General features: G+C 36.7%; 1 protein-coding gene and 1 long non-coding RNA gene across 3 annotated transcripts in view; one reads left to right on the top strand and one right to left on the bottom strand.

Annotated features, from left to right (window-relative positions):
- Positions 1 to 13,749, top strand: part of MED13L (mediator complex subunit 13L) — a 306,114-nt gene that overhangs the window by 52,646 nt on the left and 239,719 nt on the right. The window lies entirely within an intron of this gene.
- On the bottom strand, positions 10,666 to 11,102 carry LOC122470264. Its single transcript, XR_006293875.1, has 2 exons — positions 10,997 to 11,102; positions 10,666 to 10,763 (listed from the first exon to the last, which is right to left on the bottom strand). It is a non-coding gene; the product is annotated as an uncharacterized LOC122470264 (long non-coding RNA).

The raw sequence follows: 13,749 nt of genomic DNA, 5'->3' as shown, positions 1-13,749 counted from the left end.
TAGTTAAGTGTATAGTATATGTTAATTATCAGTTGGCCAGAGTGTTTTGGGTTTTTTGCTGACTATTAACATATATAGAATTAGCAAGGAGATTGGATTAACAGGAATTACTACTCCCATTCATGTTGCATGCCATCTAAGTCTATTTCCCTTTCTATGTTTGTTTGTTTTTTCCTTGCTACATTTGTTTTTTTTATTTGCAGAATAGTTTTTATTTATGCTTATTGTGCCTAATTTTATAGTAGCAATAAATTGAGAATAAGTGATAGTTTGAAATAGTTATATGTTGAAACCGGGAACCAGACAATAATCAAATATTTATAGTTCACTTGTTATGTGCTAGGCATCATGCTGGGTGCTTGATGATCAATCTTGCACTTGAAAGTAGTTTTGGATTTATTCTTTCTGAATCTCAACTTGAATGATTTAGAGGGAAAAATTTAAGATTCTGCTGATTCGGTTTTGCCCCTTGTTTTGTGTTTATAAAATTCATTTTCATTTTGCATGTGGAACAGACTTAGTAGTTATGAAATATCAGTCTTTGCCATATCGAGACTGTTAATTTAACTAGTTGAACACTAGAGGGACTGCAGACTAATCACTGGCTTTTTAGCTCAGTAGTGTATTAGTGGGATGTTTCAGTTAGAACAGAGCTACACAGCTTTCCCCAGCTTTTTAGTTTTCCCAAGGTAGGGTATCTTGCCCCCCAAAATGACCTGGTCACTTATTTGGTTAGTTCTCAAGTGTATGGACTGTAAAATTTTGCCTCCGCCAGTCTAGGTATATCGAAGCAAAAAACCTTTGGTTGGTTATGGGATCTTTGTAAGCACAGTTTTTGTGTTAGGATGGCCTGCTGAAAGAAGTGGGGAGTCTGAGAGGGAACTGTGTAAGTACTGAGTTCCCTGTTCTCTCTGGGAAATCTCTGAGTAGGGTATAGTGGAGCAGAGAGTTTGGGAAAGGTAAATATTCATTGGAACAGTAGTTCAGATTATTGTTTTATGGAGATTTTCAATGATTTTATGATTACTGGATACATATCTTGTGAAAAGATTTACTAGGTTATAGTAGCACTAACAGGTTAAGTAGGATAATCTATATGCATTGTAGTTTTAGTCTAGGTAGATAGTGTTACAGATAATTTTGCTTTTTCACACAAAAACTGTTGGGCAGCTAAACTTAAGAAGTTTCTGGAATTAGGTCTTTGGGCTTTAAAAGTTTGAGCATTCCTTGAAAAAGAACATTTTACCTTCAAAATAATTTTGCCTGGAAATGGTATAGATTTTAAATTACAAACATTTAAATTAATACACACACGCATGCACACACACATACACACAATAGATGAGTGTTTCTGGAATTTTGGTTTGATGGTTATCCGAGGATTGTAATTGAGGTCACATTAGGAACATAAAGACACGAATCAATGTTCATATAGTGCTTTGTTAAAGAAGTCCTAAATATCATTGAGAGATGCAAAGAATGAATGCGATGGATATAGAAATCTTTATTTTCTTCTGAAATAAATGTATTTTGTCATTTTTATATATTGTAATACTGATCTATCTTAGGCTTGCCCCCTAAATAGTTTGTTATAATACTAGAACACTGGTAAAAATGACATCTGCCTTTACCTTTCTTTGCTAGATTTTTTTAAATGTGGCAGAAATGTTATTACATAAAGATAATTTAAATCTAATTCTTCATGTTTATGAGTAGGCACCTTCCTCTTTATTTCCTTTTCCTTGATTATATGTTTTTAAAACTCAGTTAAAAGTAAGTTCAGTTATGTATAGGAAAATAATTTTTTAAACGTTTATTTTGAGGGAGAGAGTGCACGCGTACGCACACACCATGCGGGGCGGGGAGGGATAGACAGAGAGGGTGAGAAAGAGAATCCCAAGCAGGCTCCGTGCTGTCCTATCAGCACAGAGCGTGATGTGGGGCTCAATCTCCTGAACCGTGAGATCATGATCTGAGCCGAAATCAAGAGTTGGATGCTTAATGACTGAGCCACCCAGGCACTCCTGTGTATAGGAAAAGAAAATTTTAAATGACCATCTCTTTATTATTGATGTTCTATCTGCTTCCAGAATATTTTGAACTAAAATGATTTGTGGAATTGGCTTTTATAATAAAATATCCATTGACACTAACTTGTAAGAACTATGATATAAATTATAGATTTAGTTAGATCATTTAAAAATTACAAGTATCTCCAGTTCATTTGTGTTTCTTTTATAATTGAAAAAGTCTTTAAGGTTATCCTTTGTTGGCTTTTGGATTCCTGAAAATAGGGGGAAAATGTAAGTTACCAGTGAGTTGTAAATGTCAATTCTTTGGAAGAACCAGCAGTGGAATATTTTACTGCTAGTCTAGTGCTTTGCATAATGCTAATAAGCACTCTATTAAATTACAGATTTTGTCTTTGGTTATTTGGTGAAGACATTTGAAATCAAAGCGTCTTTTACAACTTAATTATTCTTTTCTCAAAAGTATGGCCTTTGATGTCACCAAAGACAAAATGCTGATGTGTTAAGTATGAAGCTGTTCTCTGAAGATTGAATTTCTGGAAAATGCCAAAAAGTACACAGAGTACTGAACCATGAATTCTAGAGTTAGGATAAAAGGCATGTGGATATAAAAAGCCTGTTGTAAATGTTGGTTAGTCGACGTGATTGTAATTAGCATTGTGGGGTCATCTTCAGTTGTGACCAGAGCAAAAACAGATCCTCAGGTTCCTCCCTTCCTTCTGTTTAGGGTAAGTGGGCAGTAGTTGCTCAGAGTATGAAACAACAGATCTGAAGAGTTTTTACTTTATGGAGCAAGATTAAGAATACTATTAAGTAAAGTTAGGAAAAATAAAAATCTTATCTTTTATTCTGTTTCTGCTTGTTAACAAAAAGTATTATTTGAAGAAAATTTTATCACTGAATGCCTCTGGGTTAAAATAAAATTTTGTAGTTCCTAAAATGACTTGACAAAAGTTTAAATAGAGAAGGCTACTATTGGATACCTAATGCTGTTGAATCCTTTTATGTTAGTGAGTCTGTTAATGCTTGGAGGAGGGCAGTGTGGAATTGAGTTCAGCAGCATTTGTTGAATGCTGTGCATGCTATGCTGTGTGCTGTGAATGAGTGGTCACTGCCTGCTAGGAGCTAGAGGTATGTAATTAGTTGTTCCATTTTTCCCGAAATTTGATTAATGAAAATGTGAATTTAGGGCACCTTTATTTGTTTATGTATGTATGTATGTATGTATGTATGTATGTATGTATTTATTTATTTATTTTAATTTTTTTTCCCCAACATTTATTTATTTTTGGGACAGAGAGAGACAGAGCATGAACGGGGGAGGGGCAGAGAGAGAGGGAGACACAGAATCGGAAACAGGCTCCAGGCTCTGAGCCATCAGCCCAGAGCCTGAAGCGGGGCTCGAACTCACGGACCGCGAGATCGTGACCTGGCTGAAGTCGGACGCTTAACCGACTGCGCCACCCAGGCGCCCCATTAACGTACTATTTAATACTAGTTCTGTGAGGCCACATTGGTGGGCTCACTTACATTTTCAAAGAGGTCTGAATTTAGTTTATCCAATAAAGGTATACTTCTGTGGAGCAAAAGGTTAATTATGTTACGAGGATTTCTTTTTTTAGCGATAAAGTAGCACAGAGGTAACCAAATTTTGGCTACTTGATGGAAATTACAGTGAGTTAGATAAATTATCATTTAGTGATAATATGGACTGGGCTGTTTTATTTACTTTGAGCATGTTGAATGAAATGATTTTGAGCCAGCCATTTTACTCATTCCTATTTAAGTTGTTTGAAGGAAACTAAGAAGAAAGAAGCTATTGCTGAAAATAATATTTTCCTTTGATGTTGATGACTAAATAGAGAGGAATTTTAGTGTTATTTACATTTCATCCACATTTGGCATGAATATAAATGTAGTATATTGAAATTTTGATTTTTGTGTTAAGTTTAAAAAAAAATTTTTTTTTTTCAACGTTTATTTATTTTTGGGACAGAGAGAGACAGAGCATGAACGGGGGAGGGGCAGAGAGTGAGGGAGACACAGAATCGGAAACAGGCTCCAGGCTCCGAGCCATCAGCCCAGAGCCTGACGCGGGGCTCGAACTCACGGAGCACGAGATGGTGACCTGGCTGAAGTCGGACGCTTAACCGACTGCGCCACCCCGGCGCCCCGAATTAGGTTTTTAGTATCTTGAAAATATTTGATGTAGCCGTACACACTGAAATAGGGTTACGAAGCTTTTTTTTTTCCTTTTTTTTCTACTACTGCTTCTTTTCATCCTCTTCCTCCTCTTCACCTTTTGATAGTCTAAGGGAAGGTAAGATAGATGGCTTCTTGGTAAGTAGTTCCAGTTTCATTTAATGGGTCCTGACTCCCAGAACTAAGTTATTGCTTAACAAGATGAGTCAGATGGTCCCAGAAACATTTTTTTTGTTACCATGATTACAACATATTGGCAGGATTATATTATATTTTGTAGTTGTTATTTAACCTGGCTTGTTGATTAAAAACAAAGAAGTATCAGAACTTTGTATCCAGTGGAGTTGTTTACATCACTGAGGAACCATATACTTTGCCATGTGACTTAATTATACTTTTAAAGACACCTCAAAGTTTTTTTCTGTAAGGGGTGTGTGTATATGTGGAGGGGGTTGTTATACAGGGAGTCTATACATGATGGATGTAATGCTGTTTTACTAGATTTGAACTTTAAATTCTGGGTTTTTGAACAAAGATTTCAGAAAGCATTTCTTGGCTTTTCTAACTTGTAACTAAATTAACTCTCTTCCAGAAACATGCTCCTTAAAATAAAAGGATCTCTTATTTGGGTAGTCATCATTACTTTCAGGTAAATCAGAAGCCTCACACTTAGGAATTTGGAAGAATAAATTACGAAATGTTAAAAAGTAACTTTAGCGCTTTAGGAAAAACTTGCAAATAATTTTAGTGTTTTGATTTTTTTTTAAGCTCCTGAATATTCCTCCATACTTGCCTTTGCCTTTGCTTTTGTTTTGGAAGCAGTTCAAAGGTAAAAACTCCTGGTTTGTTTTTATATAGCTGGGAGGTCTGCCCTCCCTCCCTTCCTATTCTGCTTCTTGTCCTCTTTCCCATACATCTGTTAGTCCGTTGGTCCCTCCATCCTGGTGAAAGGAATTGGTGGGAAGGTATCTTGCTTGGTTTATTGAAGGAGAGTGAGAACCGCAGTTTATACTATGGAAGTTCATCAGGCCAAGCAGATTATGGAAGCAGTAGGCTTTATACTTCATTTATAAAACAGCTTTTCTTCCAGCATTGAATTAGTTTTTAGATGCTAGTATTGAGACTATAATTGACAATAGTAGTTGCTTTTTTCTTTTTAGGATAGCCATTTCTGATTGCCATAGCAACATCCCAGAAGACAATCATCTTGATCTAATGGCAGCATGTCAAGGAGTTGCCTTGAGCGTAACCCCACTTTTCTGAGATTGTACTGGGAGTTTTAGTTTCAGAAGGAAGGTGATAACTTATGTTATAATTCTCTCTGTGTCATTTCTGCTGTGGTTTTGTTGTCTGTAAGGACTGTGTATTTTTAGGAATCACTTGAGATCCCTGATATTGTTTAAAGCTCGTTGTTTTGTATGAATAGATTATTAGAGTGGAGTATTTGATTGTGTTTTCTGTTTACGTGTTTTGCTCAGACTGTAGGTTAAAGGTTTCCTTGGGTGGGGGGGCAGTTTATATGAGCCAAAGAAGATTGTTTGAATACTGTATTATGTAGTAGAAGTAGATTTTATTTAATTTCCTCCATATGTACTGTATTTATGGAATAATTTTCATTATAATTGTTTGATCTCAGATTAAAAAACTTCCTAGTAGAAAGGCCAACTTATAAGAAATACTGTCATAGTACACTTGGCTGAAAAGAAAAAAGAAAATGGCAGGATTGAATTCTCTGATACTCAGAAGTTTTGATGATTTTCCACGACAGAGTCTCTTGTTCTTGAGTTCTATTTGTTCAAGTAAGAAAATAATGGTATCACTTCTAATTATTTACACAAATTAACTTAAACATATTAAATAGTCACTAACTTAATCTCATGGGTTTCTAAGAGAATGTTGTTTGTGAACTTTAAAATTTAATTACAAATGTATAATTAGATTATCTGGTAGATTTGACTTTCTCAGAGAAAACGGTATGTATACACATAATTTAATGAACATTTAAAAAAAGTTGTTTTTCATTGTGTCAACTTATTTCAGTAGTTATTTGGTCTTAAGAATATGTCACAAAACTGTCAGAAGATGCTACCAAACAGAGTCACGTGTAACAAAGTTTTTAAACTGAGGGCAATGGAAGATTAAAATGAGCTATACACAGTAGTGTAATTTAGTAGGAAACTTTTTATATTAGGGATGTAGAGATTGGCAGTTTGAGACCTTTGATGAGTACTTTTATTTATTTTTAAATTTAAATATTTATTAAAAAACTTTTTTTTATTTTAAAGTAATCTCTGCACCCAGTATGGGGCTCGAACTCACAACCCTGACATAAAGGATTGTATGCTCCCCCGACTGGGCCAACCAGGTGCCCCCCAGTACTTCAATTTTTTTTTTTTAAGTTTAAACTGAGCAAAATTTTGGAACTTTCTCAATTTATTTTTGTATTCTATTCTTTTGTCGCTTCTCTTTCTGGATTATCATCAAATTATTTCTTTTTTCCATAAAAATTATTTTGAACTCCCAAATTCATCTGTCTCAGAGTATAGATCAGTTTCAGGGTATGCCTCTTAGTTTTTGGGTGCCTACGTGGCTGATATTTAGAGATAATACTTTAAATGTCCCCCCCCCCCCCCCCCCCCGGGAGTTTATGCCTCACCTTATGCCTCTTTAAATTTTAATTGATTAAATGAAATGATATATTGAAATCCTCAGTCACATGACACATTTCAGGTACTTAATAGCCATATATGGCTAGGGGCTACCTTGATGGCCAGTGCAGATAAAAACATTTCCATCAGCACAAAAAGTTCTATTGGACAGTGCTGGTATAGGTGCAGAACCAACAATGGCTGGAAATGGCAGAAAGGCTATTTCTGGCACCATCTTAAGGAAGAGGCACTGAAAGCATTGTAACAGAAGACCATTGCAGGAATATGGTAGGATGTTTTCTTCATCTGGTTGGGGTCTTAAAAAGGGTATCATGACATTTTCCCCCAGCCCTCCAGTAGTCCCCCCTTACTTCTCTCCCTTCTCTCTCTGTGTGCTTCTCTTCCTTTCTTCCTTTTTCACATGGCAGTGAATTTATTGATTATGTTAGGAAACTAGGTTTCTTGATGGTTTTCCTATGCTTTTCAAGTTGACAGCTTCATGTGGTAAACCTAAGACTGCTTTTCAACATCTACTTCTCACAAGGTTTATCTTGATCTCCTGATGAGCTTTCATTTATAAATGCCACTCCACTTCCATTAGCTTTATTTAGAGGTTTCTGTATTCATGATCTTGCCAGTTTACTATTTACATTTTTTCTAGGTGCAGGCAGGATTTGTGGAGGTTTATTTTGTTATAGTTCTGCTTGTGTGCTAAAAATAAATGGGATAGATTAATTGTGCCAATTTTGGATTTTACAGTCCTTGGTGGCTTTTTGTAGTGTATTTGTGCAGTGAATGTCAGGTGCTCTACAGAACATTTGCATTTTCCCTGAAGGACTTGTGGTTGGATTTTAGGGCCCTATGATACCATTATAGAAACATCATGTACGCATATGTTGGTTTCTTGTATGAGTGATTTTGGGCTGTTTATTTTATTTTGGATTGATGTTAAGTAATTTTAGATACGATATATATTCCATGAAATAAGGCAGTTCATTCAGTAAACGTTTACTAAATGGTCTCAGAGGTTTGGAAGCAGTAAGAATATCATTAATACCATTTGCCTAGCATTTTTTGTGATTTTCTTTAGCAATGTAAATGTGGCATGATTTCAAAACTGTGTATTTTCCTTAATGTAGTTGAAGTTCCAGATATGCAATCGAAGGTATACTCTATTCTGAAATGATTTCACTGAAGATTCTGACCCTTGAATGTGGTCTAGAGAATGTGTGCTGTTGTGGTGATTGGAAATCATTTGTAGGTGCCTTTGCTAACTCAGCATGCTTATGGGATTTGTTCTTTAGATTAAACCTGCCTCCCTGCCTTGCTGCAATGGTGTATGGCTCATGGAATGCCTAGGTTGCAGCAGGAAAGGAAGGCATGTGAGTTTGACTTCACTGAAATTGACTTAGAGTAGTTTGTGGCATTCGACTGTCCATATAACATTAGAAAAATTTAGGGAGAAAATAACTTTCTTAGTGCTTTTAGAAAAGTTATTTCAGGAGGAAGTCTAACTTTAGTTCAGCCATGGTTAAATGTTATTAGCATTGAGAGCTTAGATTATAGTTGAACCACACTTGGAAACTTTCTGGGCTTACCACAGTTTGAGGACTCTATCATTTGAGGAAGTATTGTCTTGGTTTTATTTTGGTCTTGGGACCATGTAAGTGGGTCTGGAACTGATTGACCACTCCTTCAGCAGTGGATAGGAAGCAGTGAGGAATAGTAAGAAAAATACTTAAGAAGAAAAGCATGGTAGAGGATAGTAGAGTTAGAATATGTAAACTGGGTGAAAAGCAGTGATTTTTGAGTTAGTGTTTCAAAAAAGTGTAGGGTGGTCATGGTTAGTTGGGCAAGGCATCAGAAGAGGCAAGAGACTGATAATGTGGCATAGTTGTAGTAATAATCTTTTTTTTTTTTTTTAAACAAAGCTATAGTTTATAAAGGAAATAACCTAGCCTATATGATTTTTCTGTGGGCAGTTTAAAAGTTTCCTCAATGTGGCCTTAGGGTTCTGAATTAATCCAAAGTAGAAGTTATTAAAGGATGTTGAATATTGAAGTATATCTCCTTTGTTTATACATTTTTTTTTCAGGAATCAGAACCTTTAAGGAAGGTCTGCCATCTGTAATATGCTTTCAGTATTTAAAAGTCTATTGGTAATAGGTACCTAAAATGTTGACAGTTTAAAAAGCCATTAGGCTCGGGGCGCCTGGGTGGCGCAGTCGGTTAAGCGTCCGACTTCAGCCAGGTCATGATCTCGCGGTCCGTGAGTTTGAGCCCCGCGTCGGGCTCTGGGCTGATGGCTCAGAGCCTGGAGCCTGTTTCCGATTCTGTGTCTCCCTCTCTCTCTGCCCCTCCCCCGTTCATGCTCTGTCTCTCTGTCCCAAAAATAAAATAAACGTTGAAAAAAAAAAAAACATTTAAAAAGCCATTAGGCTCTGAGCACTCCCTGTAAATACTGATAATTCTTGCATAGGTACATTTTATTTTATGAAGACATACATATCTACACACATACACGTATATATTTATACACATATATTGGAATGCATAAAATATATATGATGCCTTTTTTTGGGCAGGGGGTTAACATTTCCATTTTTTGTATCACACTTTTACCATGTAACAATAACAACAGCAGCAGCAGCAGCACCATCATCATCATCATTTTTTGATGCTTTATTCTTCATACAAACTATATGAATTAATTTTGTCCCTTTTCCTTTATAATTAGAATATTTGAATCTTACTTGAGTTATTATTGAAATGGTAAGTGTGATATGACTGTCATTTGAAGAGCGCTTTCCAAAGACCTTCATATACGTTAACCTTACTGTATAGAGTGATAGTTAACTAGTCCTCTGAAAGTGACCCGCGAGTTCAAATTCTTGAATGTTACTGTGAATTCATGGGTTTAAACGTATTGTTTCAGTTGACTATAGTTGTTACCCTTCTTGATGTTTAAATTGTTCCATCTTTGGGCCAGTGGAAGTCTATTTAAGATGGCTTCTGAGTCCTTTTGACATGACTGTAGAAGTCATTGATACTTTCCTTGTTTTTTGGAATGACAGGATATTCCAGACTTATCTTGAACATTTCTGCTCCAGATCTGCCATCAGCCATTTTGCCAAAGAATTCTGGTTCCTTTAAGCGGATATAGCATTTAGAGACCATAATCTGAGCACTGGGGATTCTTTCTGCTATTAATCATTGTTTCTAGGGTTTTTCAGTGAACAAATCTAGATACATGTCCTTTCTTTTTCCTTTTTCTAAGATAAAGAATACAATAACTCATACTAATGCTTAGCAGTTCAGGTTCAGGACTGTAGGATTTTTACTTAATGCCATTTCTTATTTCTGTATCTTCTTTCTCCTGTGCCCAGACTGCTTCTGTGCACCTCCGTTTCTCATATGCTTTATCATGTACTATAAATATAACAGTTTTAGAATAACAACACCACTATCAACGATATCATTACTGCAAACAGTACTGCTTGTTGTTGTTGACTATTTGGAATATATGTATTTTTGCAGATTTTTGTTGTTGTCGTCTTTTGTGTATATCCTATTTACCGTCAGTAATTCCTCTCTGTGTGGTTTTGTCACTAACTAGTCACACAGTGAGGTGCCTTTGTTTAATTTTACTTTTGATATTTTAGACATTAGTTATATAAAAGTTTAATCTTGTTTTATAATTACATAAATTGTGATTCCAAAGTTAAATCTACAAAAACAAGGCATATTCAATGAAGTCTAGCAAGAACACACATTTTCTTTTTTAACTTGGTCAGTAGCGAGTTGTATAGAGGATGGCAGATTTATTTTTGTTTTATGTTCTTTTGGAAGGTTTAAATAAGAATACATATACAGTTGTGAATCACTTCTTTAAATTTTTTTTTTTCAACGTTTATTTATTTTTGGGACAGAGAGAGACAGAGCATGAATGGGGGAGGGGCAGAGAGAGAGGGAGACACAGAATCCGAAACAGGCTCCAGGCTCTGAGCCATCAGCCCAGAGCCCGACACGGGGCTCGAACTCACGGACCGCGAGATCGTGACCTGGCTGAAGTCGGACGCTTAACCGACTGCGCCACCCAGGCGCCCCGTGAATCACTTCTTTAGTAACAACTTCTTTATGTTCTAGACCCCCAGGTAATTAATAATAAAGAGAAGAGTGCCAGTTAAAAAAAAGACAGGCTGTCCTTGATAGCCCTTAACTAATTTTGCATCTCATTATATATTTTTCCCTTTCTGTAAGTTATATTCATCCCTCTTCAATGATAGATGTTCATTTCTGAGACTGATGAGTCTTGAATGTATTGGTATCCATGATTTCTGTCTTGCATGTGAAGAAATATCATTCCTTCTCTGCTCATTACAAGCACTGCTGGGCTCTGTTTGAGCCTAAGTTAAGGTTTTAGCTGTTCTGATGCTTGGCAACTTTGGAAATACAAGAATACCTAATTATGGCTATATCTGTTGAAGGTAATCCTGTAAATGCTGGTAGCTTGCTTTTTTTTTTTTTTTTCCCTTAAAAAAATTTTTTTTTAAGTTTATTTATTTTTGGGAGAGAGAGAGTGAGAGGGGGAGGGGCAGAGGGAGATTGGGAGATTGGGAGAGAGACTCTATAGCAGGCTCTGCACTGTCACTGTGGAGCCTGACGTGGGGCTCGAACTCATAAGCCATGAGATCGTGACCTGAGCCGAGACAAGGAGTCGGACGCTTAACTGACTGAGCCACCCAGGTGCCCCAAGGTAGCTTTCTTAATTTTCTCTTTCCATTGCTGTTTCAAGTTTCATGTTTTCCTTCTGCAACTAAAAAAATACAAAAAACGAGTTTTTAAACTATGCAGTATGTTTAGTTTTATTTTTTATTTTACTTTTTAAAGTTTATTTTAAGAGAGAGAATAAGCAGGGGAGGGACACACAGAATCCTAAATAGCCTCCACACTGTCAGTATGGACCCCAATGTGGGGCTCGAACTCGCAGACTGTGAGATCATGGCTTGAACCAAAATCAAGAGTTGGACGCTTAACTGACTGAGCCACCCTGGTGCCCCATATGCAGTATAATTTAAATTCTTCAAAAAGGAAAACATGCATGCTATATATATTTCAGGGAGATTTAATATGTGAGGTTATGATTATCCCAGTGATGAAGCTTATACTTCTATTTCCTTAAAACAGGAAGTATCATTGCTTTTTCAGGTTCCAGGAAGGCAGAAGATTGATTTGAATTATGAAAGGACAAGTTAGGAAAATAATTGAGGTTAGTCTCAGATCAGTTAGATTGGTGGCCATTAATGAAAACATACTTTTTTTATAATTTTGTCTGTAACCCAATTTCTTTTTTTCCCCCATTTTAGAAACGTAATTTTAAAATTTTTAATTTTTTAAAATAATTTTTCAAGTTTATTTATTTATTTTGAGAGAGAGCAGGGGAGGGGCCTAGGGAGAGAGAGAGAGAATCCCAAGCAGGCTCTGTGGTGCAGGATCATGACTGAGCCGAAATCAAGAGTCAGATGCTTAACTGGCTGAGCCACCCAGGGAGGGGCCCTGTAAAAAAAAAAAAAAATGAAAGTAAACTTGCATTTATCTGTCAGTCTGTCTGTCTATCTATCTATCTAGATCCAAGTTAGTTAACATGCAGTGTAGTAATGGTTTCAGGAGTAGAATTCAGTGATTCGTCACTTACATATAACACCCAGTGCTCATTGCAACCAGTGCCCTCCTTGATACCCATCACCCGCTTAGCCCCCCCCCACCTCCCCTCCAGCAACCCTCTGTTCTCTGCATTTAAGATCCTCTTATAGTTTGCCTCCCTCTCTGTTTTTATTTTATTTTCCCTTCCTTTCCCCTATGTGCATCTGTTTTGTTTCTTAAATTCCACATGAGTGAAATCTTACGATACTTGTCTTTTTCTGACTGACCTATTTTGCTTATCATAATACGCTCTAGATCCATCCATGTTGTTACAAAATGTCACTGTTTCATTCCTTTTGATCACCGAGTAACACTCCATTTAATACACACACACACCCCACATCTTTTTTATCCATTCATCAGTCAATGGACATTTGGGCTCTTTCCATAATTTGGCTGTTGTTGATAGTGGTGCCATAAACATTGGGGTGCATGTACCGCTTTGAATTAGCATTTTTGTATCCCTTGTATAAATACCTAGTGGTGCAGTTGCTGGGTCATAGAGTGATTCCGTGTTTAATTTTTTGAGGAACCTCCATACTCTTTTCCAGAGTGGTTGCATTAGTTGCATTCCTACCAGCAGTGCAAAAGTGTTCCTCTTTCTCTGCATCCTCACCAACACCTGTTGTTTCCTGAGTTGTTAATTTTAGCCACTCTGACAGGTGTGAGGTGGTATCTCATTGTAGTTTTGGTTTGTATTTCCCTGATGATGAATGATGTTGAGCATTTTTTCCATGTGTCTGTTAGTCATCTGGATGTCTTCTTTGGAAAAGTGTTTATGTCTTCTGCCCATTTCTTCACTAGATTCTTTGTTTTTTGGGTGTTGAGTTTGATTACTTCTAAAGCAATTTTTTTCTTTATGTTTATTTTTGAGAGAGAGAGAGAGAGAGAAAGAAAGAGTGGGGAAGGGACACAGAGAGAGGGAGACAGAGAATCCGAAGCAGGCTGCAGGCTCCAGGCTCTGAGCTGTCAGCACAGAGCCTGGTGCGGGGCTCGAACTCACCATCTGCAAGATCATGATCTGAGCCAAAGTCAGACACTTAACTGCCTGAGCCACTCAGGTGCCCCCAAGTTTGATTAGTTCTTTATAGATTTTAGATTCTAAGCCTTTATCGGATATGTCATTTGCAAATGTCTTCTCCCATTCTGTAGGCTGCCTTTTAGTT

The sequence above is a fragment of the Prionailurus bengalensis genome, chromosome D3 (genome assembly GCF_016509475.1).
Source record: "Prionailurus bengalensis isolate Pbe53 chromosome D3, Fcat_Pben_1.1_paternal_pri, whole genome shotgun sequence".
NCBI classification, from domain to species: Eukaryota; Metazoa; Chordata; class Mammalia; order Carnivora; family Felidae; genus Prionailurus; species Prionailurus bengalensis.
This window is presented reverse-complemented; position numbering and strand designations above follow the sequence as displayed.